General features: G+C 40.0%; 1 protein-coding gene across 1 annotated transcript in view; it reads right to left on the reverse strand.

Annotated features, from left to right (window-relative positions):
* Nucleotides 1-10,923, reverse strand: part of LOC128732573 (E3 ubiquitin-protein ligase Ubr3) — a 111,186-nt gene extending 100,263 nt beyond the window's left edge. Inside the window, exon 1 of the mRNA XM_053825847.1 lies at nucleotides 10,078-10,923. The gene's annotated coding sequence lies outside the window, so the exon portion shown is untranslated. The remainder of the gene's footprint in view (nucleotides 1-10,077) is intronic.
* Nucleotides 10,924-12,112: the final 1,189 nt, after the last annotated feature.

The raw sequence follows: 12,112 nt of genomic DNA on the forward strand, positions 1-12,112 counted from the left end.
TTTACAAATAGACAAATGGAAATCTTCACTTGGATATATGCACATGAAATTGAATTTTATATTGATACTAGCTGACCCGACAAACTTCGTATTGCCACAAATTAACCTGTGTTGTACATAAATCATGAATCTCGGATGATCTTTGTCACTATCTCGAGTTTTGCAAGCCCCCCAGTGGGCGGCGCTTCCGACGGCGGGTCACCGGCAACACTCGCGACCGGCTCGTCCTGAATGATCTAGTGTTACTATAGATAGTTTTTGTGGTTTTGTTATTGATTAATGTTTTATGGAAGAGTCTCGAATTTCTCGAGTTGGATTAGTTTTTGAGTTTCGCAAAAATTTCTGTTTTATTTGTATGAGAGTCCATATCCCCCTACAACAGGGGTGAGAGGTCTCTAACTATCATAAAATAAATTCAAGACTCAAAAATCTCCTACATGCTAAATTTGGTTCCATTTGCTTGATTAGTACTCAAATTATAAGGAAATTTGTATTTCATTTGTATGGGAGTCCACCCTCTTAAAAGGGAAAGGGGTCGTAATACACCACAGAAAAAAAATTCTGCCATCTAAAACTCTCACATGCCAAATTTGGTTCCATTTGCTTGATTAGTTCTAAAGTTATGAGCAAATTTGTATTTCGTTTGAATGGGAGCCCCCCCCTCCTAAAAAGGTAAGAAGTCCTAATTCATAATGGGAAAAATGGTTGCCTCCAAAAACACCCACATGCCAAATATGGTTCCATTTGCTTGATTAGTTCTCGAATTATGAGGAAATTTGTATTTCATTTGTGTAGAAGCCCCCCCTCTTGAAGTGTGGAATGATCCTAATTCACCGTAGAAAATATTTTTGCCTCCAAAAACCTCCACATGCCGAATTTGGTTCTATTTGCTTGATTAGTTCTCGAGTTATGGGGAAATTTGTATTTCATTTGTATTGGAGCCCCCCCTCCTAATGTGGGAAGAGGTCCTAATTCATCACAGAAAAAATTCTTGCCTCCAAAAACACCTACACGCCAAATTTGGTTCCATTTGCTGGATTAGTTCTCGAGTTATGAGGAAATTTGTATTTCGTTTGTATAGGACCCCCCCTCCTAAAGTGGGGAGGGGTCCCAATTCATCATTGAAAAAAAAATTGTCTCCAAAAACACACATATGCCAAATTTGGTTCAATTCGCTTGATTAGTTCTCGAGTTATGAGGAAATTTGTATTTCATTTGTACAGGAGCCCCTCTCTTAAAGTGGGGAGGGGTCCTAATTCACTATAGAAAATTTTCTTGCTCTCGAAAACCTTCACATGCAAAATTTGGTTCCATTTGCTTGATTAGTTCTCGAGTTATGAGGAAATTTGTATGGAAGCCCCCCCTCTTAAAGGGGAGAGGAGTTACAATTCCCCTTATAAAGAGGGAGGGGTCTCAATTTACCATAGAATAAATTCTTATCACCGAAAACACCCACATGCCAAATGTTGTTCTATTTGCTTGATTAGTTCTCGAGTTATGAGGAAATTTGTATTTCATTTGTATAGGAGCCCCCCCTCCTAAAGTGGGGAGAGGTTCTTATTCATCATAGAAAAAATTCTTGCCTCCAAAAACACCTACATGCCAAATTTGGTTCCATTTGCTGGATTAGCTCTCGAGTTATAAGGAAATTTGTATTTCGTTTGTATAGGAGCCCCCCCCCCCCACTTAAAGTGGGGAGGGGTCCCAATTCATCATAGAAAAAAATTTTGTCTCCAAAAACACACACATGCCAAATTTGGTTCCATTTGCTTGATTAGTTCTCGAGTTATGAGGAAATTGGTATTTCATTTGTACAGGAGCCCCCCCCTCTTAAAGTGAGGAGGGGTCCTAATTCAACATAGAAAATTTTCTTGCCCTCGAAAACTTTCACATGCCAAATTTGGTTCCATTTGCTTGATTAGTTCTCGAGTTATGAGGAAATTTGTATGGAAGCCCCCCCTCTTAAAGGGGAGAGGAGTTATAATTCCCCTTATAAAGAGGGGAGGGGTCTCAAATTACCCTAGAATAAATTCTTGTCACCGAAAACACCCACATGCCAAATTTGGTTCTATTTGCTTGATTAGTTCTCGAGTTATGCAGAAATTTGTGTTTCATTTGTATGGGAGCCCCCCCTCTTAGTGGGGGGAGGGGTCTCTAACCATCACTAAAACCTTTCCTGGCCCCAAAAACCTCTACATGCAAATTTTCACGCCGATTGGTTCAGTAGTTTTTGATTCTATAAGGAACACAGGACAGACAGACAGAAATCCTTCTTTATAGGTATAGATTTCTGATTCTAGTCTAAAGTAATCTTTTAAATTACTTTCGTGTCAGAAAGCTGAGAAGTATTCAAAATTGATGTCTTATACGTATTACGTACGGAATTACGTATACGGAACATGACTATGATCGTAGTAAAAAAGGAGGAACGCTTTCAAGTTTATCCTATTAAAGTCCTGGAGTTTCTTGTCAAAAGATTTGAGGGTACCGTTACTGTTTTTTTAAATTAGTATCTAAAATGTTCGTGAAAGTAATTCGGTAGTTTAGGAGAAAAATTATCCTTCTATCTCTTTCTTATAAAAAGTTATTATCGATTATGTGTTTACAAGCCAAACTGGAACTTAGTCGTTGATTTCGCATTATTTGTCTTCCAGAGTTGAACAACTTTGCCGAACATTGTGGGGAGCTATTATAATGGTACTTTCCACAAAAAAGTTTTCCATGAAATGGTACATTCCGCTTAAGGTTTTTCGCAAAATGATATTCGGCGTAATGTTGTACAATCATGGCGAACATTACTATCCGCTTTCTGGCTATGCAATGAGGGGACAGGGGAGTTGTTTTCTACTTTACTGTGAGGAAAAATAGCAAATTTGTATTTGTATTTGTAAACTACCCATTCCAGATAACTAATAAGCCTTAACGTAAGCATCAAATCAGCGTATCTGGCATTTTATACTGCACGTTATTGTATGTTAGCTTTTTGACTGCATAGGTGTTGTAAATTGGCATCCAAAATTGTATTCAATTCTCGCGTCACTTTTGATTTCGTCCAATGTAACAATTCCACCATATTGAGAAAAACGAGATCGAAGTTCTTCGAATTGAATTTTAAATTGTTTCAAAATGAAATAATTTTCAGTCATTCACTCAACGTGGTTGATGAATAATAACATTCAATATTTAACGGAGATTTTAAAAATCTAATTAAAACTAAGCAGTTTTGGTTTATTATGGAAAAAGTTACATTGGACTGTTTACCATCTCATGCTGTACTTTGGACGGTTTGATTTTTCCAGGCTATTGCACATAAATTAAGCGAAATCACCGTAAAATACGTGCGTTGCCGTGCTACGCTATTTTCGAGGTTATTTTTCAATATTAGACCGCTTGTTTCACTTAAAATGCATAAATAATGCGAAAAAAAACTTTCACTTGCTAAACGTCCAATGTACAGATTGGGTTTGTTTTGATTTTTTTTGCACTTTGGACATCAGATGAGAACGACCGAAGTAACAGTCAGTCATTCGTAATTCGAATGTGCACATTGGACATTTTGATAATGCTAATTTTTTCACCTCAAAATAATTCTATTTGGGCAGGTGTTTTTGTATAACATAGAGTTTAAAAAGAGCAATAATTTGTTGTGATAAACCGGATTTGTTTACATTTGTTACATTGGACGAAATGAAAAGTGACGCGAGAATTCTTCGAGTCGGTAATTAGCTGTAAATTAGCTTTGTCAGCACTATAAGAAGGTTATCAGTAAAGTAGCTGTATATTTTGCCAAAATAGTCGCCTTAAATGCTACTTAAATGCTTATTGGCCTATATTTGAATAGCATTGGTGATGCTTATTGGTTACCTGGGATCATAGTTTCATAGTTACGTAACTGCCAAAATGAATCATCTAAGGTTGAACTCCTCAGAAACTTGCAAAACTCGAGATTGTGACAAAGATCATCCGAGATTCATGATTTATGTACAACACAGGTTAATTTGTGGCAATACGAAATTTGTCGGGTCAGCTAGTTATCTATAAGGGAAGCGTTTGGTCCACGCTTTCTTGCTTTCCCTTGATTCCTTGGAATTCTCTCTGCGTTACATGCTGCGCAGTTAACCTGGTCGTTGAGAAAAAAATGATGGAATCAAGTAATCGTCATTTTCCAAGATGCTTTCAAGAATTGGTTGCGTTAGTGTGAGATTAGAATAAATTACATAAGATAATATTTACATCGGTAAAACTTTAAATTAGAACCAAACCGAAGGACGAAATTAGGAGGAGCCCAATAAATTCGAGTACTTAAATACGTGTCCTCATATGTCTGATATGAAAAATGTTTTAAACATGTTTATAATCGTTAAAGTATTAAATAATAGATTTTCTGGGAGTTTCAGAACCGGAGAACTTTACATTACATTCACGCTTCATAGCATCACTGAATATACGAATATCGTGTGCAACGCAAAAGTGCGAAATAAGACCTTCTGCTGCTTGTAGCCACTAACATTACTTTTAAATACTCCCTTTTCCTTTTTTCCCTTTTTTTCGGGTTATCCAACTTGTCGCTTAATAGCGTGTAAAACTCTGCGCTGGACCCTTTTGTGATGTCAACAAGTGTCAGGAAGACCTCAAACATCAGTTCTACCTGACGAGACAGGCAATGTCGCCTACTAAAACACAGGTGGAGCATCACGCATAGCCGACACGTCTATGCCCGCAGGCGGAGGCGTTTCGGCACTGCACGAGCTCCACGAACTGAGATCTCTCTGTCAAAGGGCGGAATGTCATATTTGAAATAAAATGATGATGATGATGATGATGATGATGATGAGAAGAAAAATAATAGATCGAATTACAAATGTGCTTTGCCCTGGACTTTTTGTACTACTTGAGTTGTAAAATGAAGTCTAGTGAAGAAGTGGAGGATTCGTCAGCCCGGCCTAACACCGGTCCTCAACCGCGCACCCGTTATCAATTTTCCAACACAAATAACCACAAATGAACTAATAGGAAAGACAAATTTCGGAGTATTAGTGGTTATCAACTTCTCAGAGCAAATTTAATCTTTCATCCCCCCAGCATTTATGCACTGTTCCAAGGTACAAAGTAAATTGAGCACAGCACAACCTGGACGTTCGCGGTAGTCGACAGAAGCTTCAAAATATAGTCATATACGCCTCCCAACCCTCGAGACCAAAGAGCTAGTGCAGTATTTCTAACGGAAATCAGTCGCCAAACCTCGGAAAATGACCGCTAGAAACACTATTATAGAGCTTGCTGATTTGCGTTTGTGTTAGTGGTTTGTTTTCCCCCACGTTGAAAATCCGTACAACGGCGGCATGAAAAAACTAACAGCAGCAGCAACAAATCGCATGACTGCCTGTAAACGCTGTAAGGGGTTATATAGTTATAATCTTTATAATCTTTATAATCACCATAAGATCAAAGGTTACAGTACATTCCAAAAGCAGAATTTTTCAACGACGTTACCATTTATATGATGGTTCAACCATTATCATTATCTTCATCATATCCTAAACTTCAAAAATGTGTATGGCAAATCACTCGTTTTCGTATGGTGAACATTCTTAACGACCTATTGTTTTTATGGTTACTTGACGAATAACCATAAATAATATACTCGATATTATACCAGGCAACAGTTTGGATATGGTACCCAACCATTTCACTAATGGTTCTAGATTGGAAGACGTTCCCAATTAATGCGGGAAATCTTTGTCCTTTGTTCGGGTTAGCCAACTGGTCGCTTAATACTCGCGCAACATGTGAAAAGCACCTTTGTGCAAATGAGAGATTCTCTTCGTGTCTCCTCTCTTACGTTTATCACGGCGACATAAATGCATTCCAATGCAGTTTTCCTAACCAATAGCTACCTAATAACGCCAGCCACCGTTTCATGCAAAATTAATTCGTTCAAATGCATTCTCATCGGCGTGATGGGCGGAAGAGAGAAAACGCGAAGAGAATTTCTCATTTTCACATAGACCCTTTTCACATGTTGCTCTAGAATTGCGTATAAATCTCTATGCCGGGCACTTTTGTGTTGTCACCCTCAGGGAGATCCAGGCGTATGAAACTAAAGGGTAAAGGAGCTGTTAACATCTTCTTACGCTTCCTACACGACCTACAGAAAACACCAACTTTGTTCGACCGCTTACCAATACACATTACTAAAAACTTGATACGGCGCACGGCGGAGGCAATGTATGCCAGACTAAAAACGGAAGTTAGCAGGATAGGGTTACACATCAATGCGTCAAAAACCAAATATATGGTAGGAGGAGGCTCCAGAGAAAGTAACGTTTGCCTCCCACTGTGACAGTGACTATTGACGGCGATGAGCTGAAAGTGGTTGATGAGTTCATATATTTGGGATCTCTAGTCACTGCTGACAATAATACATGTAAGAAGATACAACGACGCATTCAAGCTGGAAATCGAGCCTACTTTTCCCTCCGCAAGACGCTTCGATCTAGGAGGATACACCGCCGCACAAAGCTGACGATGTACAAAACGCTAATCAGACCGGTAGTCCCCTACGGACTTGAGACAGTAACTTTGCTTACGGAAGACATGCGTGCACTAGCCGTATTTGAACGGAAGGTGTTGTGGACTATTTTTGATGGAGTAGAAGCGGAAAGCGGAGGCGTATGAATCACGAGCTACAGGCACTGCTTGGAGAGATTCCCATCGTACACCGGGCGAAAGTTGGGAGACTACGGTGGGCCGGCCACGTCGCCAGGATGCTGGACGACTGTGCAGTGAAATCCGGTCTCTTCAAGAACCCCACATGCCCGCCCAGTTAGCACCGGCGTACGATGCTTGCTTAACAAGCCAGTCGTCTTATGCTCGAATCTAGACCAGGCGGTGCCGCTACAGAGCTTATAGGATCTTTGCACTAGCCGCGTAATATTCCTGTACTCTAATAACAGGCTGCGAAGTCTGTCGATAAAGAAGGGTCCAGTTCTAAAGGACGTTTATACCTATGGCTTTGCTTTTAAGAACCCCACCGGCACCCATTGGCGTAGCTAGAGGGGGTGCCTGGGGTACCAGGCCCCCTCCAGAATTCTGCAGGCCCCCTCCAGAAATTTTCTCCATTGTAATTTAAAAACCGGAAAAAAATTCAGTGTATATATATTCCCACTGCGTAGATGTATTCCTTTTTTATTAGGTATCGCAGACGCGTAGTTGTCGTCGTCGTCAGTAGCCGTCAGTAGCCTAGTAGCCACCCCGGCTCATGTTGCTTTAAACAGTCGTCTCCATTCAACTCGATCTTGGGTCACTCGTCGCCAATTTCCCAGTCTCAGAAGTCGCAAATTACTTTCGACTTGGTCGAGCCATCTTCGCACGTTAACACTAAACATACCGACTGCACTCTACGAATATTTTTCGCTAGCAGACTGGAATTGCCGCGATTGTCGACAGATTAGCTTTAATATTTTTTTCGAAAAAAGACAAATAGTAGAACAGCAAACTTAGCATTATATTTTAAATATATTTTCTAATAAAAGTAGTAAAGAGGTACAACGTAATAATAACGCTGTGAAAATGAGCCAAAAAAGCAAGGGCAAGGGCAAAAAAGCAAAAAATGACCCCTTCATGGTATGTTTAGTGTTAAGCCTGCCAGTTCCTGGTGCTGGTATAGTTGTTGAAGAGAGCTGTTTTCGTCGCACTGTCTTCCGCTATGTTTACGACATGTTCGGCCTACTGTAGCCTAGTGACTTTCGCCAGATGACAATGGGAATCTCTTCAAACAGCTTCTGTAGCTGGTGATTCATTCGTCTCTGCCACTCTCCGCTCTCAGTTTGTACTCCGCAAAATATTGTCCGCAGTACCTTCTGCTTCTGGCAAAGGCGCGTGCCTTCCATGAGCAGTATCACGGCTTCAAGTTCTTCAAATACACGAACTTATCTGCCATTTCTAGTTCGTCGCCGTGAACAGTTACCGTCCATGTGAGGCACGTGTTTGATTTATTGAGCTCAAGAGCAATGTTGGATAGTATGCAAGAAGGATTCGAAAGTGTCCCCGAGTTAACACGAAATACATCCCTCGATCCAATGTAGCTCTGATCATTTGTCTCAGTTTATCCGGAAAACCGTGTTCGTGCATTATCTGCCATAGCTAGCCTCGATCGAGATCATCGTATGCTGCTTTGAAATTAATAAAGATGTGGTACATGGGCACGTCGTATTCCCGATATTTTTGCAAGATCTGTCGGATGGTAAACATCCGATCCGCAATTGAGATCGCGGGCTCTCATGAAACCCGTCTAGTATTTCCCTACAAAACCCTGTGCTATCGGTGACAACCGGCGTAACTGGATCATAATGAAAAGAAGGAAGGCACCCCCTAGGCCCCCTCCAGGGAAATTACCTAGCTACGCCAATGCCGGCACCAGAAATAGAAGCCCAACGTGCTAGATTGCTCGACCAGCTTGAAGCCGACATGCGTGTGTCGAGACGCGCAACGAATTGCCGACGAGTAGACCAGGACCGAGTACAATGGAGAGGAGTTCTTGATACGGCAAGAGCTACCCCGGTTCTCGGCTGCTAAAAGTAAGTAAGTATATATACCGAGTGATTTCTGCATCCCCGAGATGGTACTATAACCCTTGGTTGTTAACTTATCAAAAGTATAACCTACCAGGAGGTGTACATATGCTACATAAGGTGACCGGACGAGAGCCATAAATACGATAGCCATACCTACGATTGCCATACAGACGAATGCCATAATGGACGGGAGCCATACAGACGTATGCCTTAATGTATGTTTTTGCCATAATGGAAGAAAGTCATAATGTACGTTTGCCATAATCCATATATTCAACGTTTCCTAGATGATTCAGGGCGAGCCGACCGCAGGCAACGGCGAGTGTTGAGTTGAGTGTTGTATTGAATTTTGAACCGGCCTGGCTATTAGAACAGAAGGTAATAATTTTGCCTACCAATTTTTTCTGAAGTGCAAACTGAGCTCCGCACATTGAATAGATGGAATTAGCTCTTAAAATACATTAACATTACCTGGTGCCGTGGCAAAATTCACTATATACTGTAGATTATTGAAAATAAGCATCTGGCTTACTTGCTCATGGTGGGAGTAATTTCTGTTTTGATGAGATGGGTTAAACGCTCGTGTATTCTGAAGCACAACTTGGTTGTGATTGGACTGTAACCGTGAAGCAAGCAAGCGTTTGATAATCGTTTACATCATCTGCATATATACAAAGATTGTGGCATTGTACCACATAAACAGGAGTCTTTTCCTTACCAGTACAAAAAGCAACGGACCTAGATGACTACCTTGCGGTACTCCCAAATCACCAGCGTTCGAAGAGTCTAATGCCAATATTTCGGACTGCTGTAAAAACGCTCTTGATTTTGAAGTTTTCATTCGGTCTCGGTTTTGTAAACTTCTTGGCAGTGGATGGTCTAGAACTGGAGTAATAACTTCTTTATGTCCTTGTACTTGAACTTTGTGCAAATGTGGTTCAAGTATAGTGGAGATCACCGCAATTCCAGCAAAGAGTTTTAAAAATCTTTTTGGTTGCTCTTTTGGTGTCGATTGATGGCGTTGACTTAACGAATTCCCTTATTTTCCAGAATTTGAGAAACTCGGAAATCGTTTACCATAGGAACTGTATGACTTGCTTATTCGGAGGTCGCTGACAGAATCAGGATGAAATATAATTTTCCCTTCAGCCATAGCAGAAGTATCATAACCTGCTTTGCTACACTAGTATCTAGTGGAAATTAGAAGTTTAGTTAAAATTTTAAAATCGATTTTTTTAAATAAAAATTTAAAATCGATGGCTGAATCATTCTCGTTTACTGCGTGTTTGTTCATGACGCTTGCGTAAATCTAATTTTATGAATAGACCAGTTAGTGAGATAAGGCAAATTGCCGTGTTAATGAAAGTAAATATAAATCATGCCAATTTTCAAATATTTATAAAATTGTAATACTAACTGTATTTCTGTTATAACTACATTCTTTATAGCCTTGAGTGTCATACGTAATAGAAAAAAATAAGTACAATCGTACAATCCTCACCTATCGTTTTTAAGTTTATTAGCTTCTTTGAATGATTTTCGGCACCACACCAATAGGCACGCACAGGAGTGTTTCAAAATCTCCGTCAACAAAAGTACACAACACCGCACACTGACGGTACTTTTTACACGACCTTTTTATTCGATCCTTGCAGCAACAGCCGAATGTAATTCACCAACACACCGCACACATGAGTGCTCGTCGTCTTGTGCACGATAAACGCACATACACACGCACATCAAATCACCACGGACGGCGCTCTTCTCGATTTTCTTTAACCCACGAGCAGTAGAACAAAAAGCAACAAACGCTATGTATATTAGATTTCTTCTTTAGTCAGAAATTCTTCCTTTTGCTCCACAACACTACACCTAACGACGGATGCGGTTCTTCAGCTCGGTGAACTTTGGTTACTCAATGGGTACGAAAGAGATAGAGCAAGCTTTCTTCACACTCTGGCATGCACGCATTTTTAGTTTTTAGCTCACAAGAAAAAGATAATTCCTGTCAAAAAAATATGGCTCCCATCAGAATAAATATTTTATTCGAATTGAACCACAGATATTTCATTCGGTGATAGCAAATAACTAGCCATTGATCAGAAAAACTGTCGAAAAACCGACTTCCGCGAGTAGCCGCATTCGATTACTTTTTCACTTGTTCTTTCGGCTAAATGGAAAACATGCGACACCACAGCTCAATTTTATTGTAAATCATTTCTAGTAGAGTGTAAAGTCACTTTTTCTTACACTGTTCCTCATGTAGTTCGATTTTTCTGCTAACACACGCAAAAATTCACGAATAAGCATGACCGACACCATGGACACCATCAACGAACGAACGAAACGTCTCGATTGAAGTCTCAAACTGTTCTGAAATTAAGAAACGAAATGCGCTCCCCGCAGGCTGCAGTACGCGTTGACAGCAGACGGCACTGCCAGAGTTATTGGTATTTTTATTAGTTATTGCATTAGAAAAACAGAGACGTAATATTTTGGATCTTGTCAGAACTGACAGTATAGTACAGGATTTCGTATGAGTGCGAATGGTGCAAGTATAGACTTCGAAATTAAATTCGACTATATTGTATATAGTCACTCTATTCGAAATCACTATTTTCTATTCGCTATGTAAGCACAAATCGATCTCTTGTACTCTCATGGAACTGCCTTGTGGAAAGTTTGTGAAGATTTGGTGCAAAGTTTTGTCTATTCTTTTCACTCTTTAACAAACCTTTGCACAGACTTCACAAATGGAACAAACTTGGGAAGGTGGCAGCACCGTTTCGCGCACATAGCGAATACACTCTACTGGAAAGTATCACACTAAACATGAAAAATCGAAAAAAGCACATTAGCTGTGAACCATTTCGCGAAATTTTTAACTTTTTGGTTAAAATTTGACAGTACGATGGTTTTTTGAAAACAACCCTGCTCGGGAGCATGGTTATATAAATAGCTAATATACTTGATATTATACCAGGAAACAGTTTGTATATGGTACCCAACCATTTCACAAGTGGTTCTAGATTGGAAGATATTTATGGTTAGAGTATGGTTCCAATTAATGCTGGTAAGCTAACTGTCAAACAGAACGAGTGAGAGTTCATTTTCCTATTCGCTTTGTAAGCACAAATTGATCTCTTGTACTCTCGTGGAACTGTCATATGGAAAGTTTGTGAAGATTTAGTGCAAAGTTTTGTCTATCTTTTTCACTCTTTAACAAACCTGTGCACCGGCTTCACAAATAGAACAAACTTGGGAAGATGGCATCACCGTTTCGCGCACATAGCGAATGTAGAGTGACTATATACAGAGTGGCGACAATGTCAAAATTCCCAGGTAAAGCCTAGTATCCAGCTGAAAAGAAAATAGCTCAAGAAAAAATCCTGGTATTTACCGAAGAAATTTTGACAACTGCAAGGCAAGCAATTATCTGTCATTTTTTCTTGTGGTAATAATTGCGCCGGATATTATTCCGTACGGAAAAGTGACGTTTCAATTCACTGGCATGTAAAACTGCGCCATCTGAAAGT

This window comes from Sabethes cyaneus, chromosome 1, assembly GCF_943734655.1.
Source record: "Sabethes cyaneus chromosome 1, idSabCyanKW18_F2, whole genome shotgun sequence".
NCBI lineage: Eukaryota > Metazoa > Arthropoda > Insecta > Diptera > Culicidae > Sabethes > Sabethes cyaneus.